The sequence below is a fragment of the Pinus tabuliformis genome, chromosome 2_2 (assembly GCF_031772625.1).
Source record: "Pinus tabuliformis cultivar Carrire ecotype Pingquan chromosome 2_2, CPIR1, whole genome shotgun sequence".
In the NCBI taxonomy this organism is placed as follows: Eukaryota; Viridiplantae; Streptophyta; class Pinopsida; order Pinales; family Pinaceae; genus Pinus; species Pinus tabuliformis.
This window is the reverse complement of record NC_142300.1, coordinates 486,860,969-486,861,818: the sequence shown is the minus strand read 5'-3', so window position 1 is coordinate 486,861,818 and position 850 is coordinate 486,860,969. Positions and strand designations below refer to the sequence as shown.

The following is an 850-nucleotide window of genomic DNA, read 5'->3' as shown; positions in this document are numbered from 1 at the left end:
ATATTTTGTTTTATCCTAAAAAATAAACTAACGTAGATTTATCGAGCACAAAAAAAAGCCAAATTTCTTAAAGTCTATCTTTTCCAATAATAACATACCTTCGGCCCACAAATATATTTTATTTATCCGTACCTTTCGAATTATCCGTACCTTTGGAATTTGCAAATCTTCACGCTGGTTTTCCAGTCGTAATATACCTTTCACCCACAAATATATTTTCTTTTATCCTAACCAAATTTGCAGATCTTGACACTGGTTTTCCAATCGTAATATACCTTTCACCCACAAATACTCGTTCTCAACGCTAAAGTTTTAATTATACCTATGACCGAGATGAATACTCAAATGGTTATATCCTCTGCCCATCTACCATAGTCAATTTCAAGGATGAAATCTAAATAAAATGAAACGAAGAATCGTCAATAATTTCACCTAAGCTACCCTAGTCAATTTCAAGGATGAAATCGAAGTAAAACGAAGGATCGCCAATAAATTCACGTAATCTTGCTCCAAGTCTCTCAGCGTAGCAAAGTTGGTATAAACAAAGTAAGCTCCCGGCGAGAATCGAACTCGCGACCTTTCGCTTACGAAGCGAACGCTCTACCTCTAAGCTACGGAAGCAAGCACGTTCGTATTACACAAATTATTCTTCTACAGATAATTAAAGGTTTTATTTACCATGAAATTAACGATCTTAAGAGAAGAGCGTGTATTACAGTTTTAACAGTCTTTGGTCTCACTTTGAATATGATTCTTCAACCCTATCCAGTTTCTCCCGAAACTAGCTGGCTTTTCTGTGACGTAAACTTAATATTTTTGAGGGTGAGTTTGTGATTGTTATGATAATAAG

General features: G+C 35.2%; 1 non-coding gene across 1 annotated transcript; it reads right to left on the bottom strand.

The window, feature by feature from the left end:
* Window positions 1-549: 549 nt before the first annotated feature.
* Window positions 550-621, bottom strand: TRNAT-CGU (transfer RNA threonine (anticodon CGU)). Its single transcript has one exon. It is a non-coding gene; the product is annotated as a tRNA-Thr (tRNA).
* Between the last annotated feature and the right edge of the window lie 229 nt (window positions 622-850).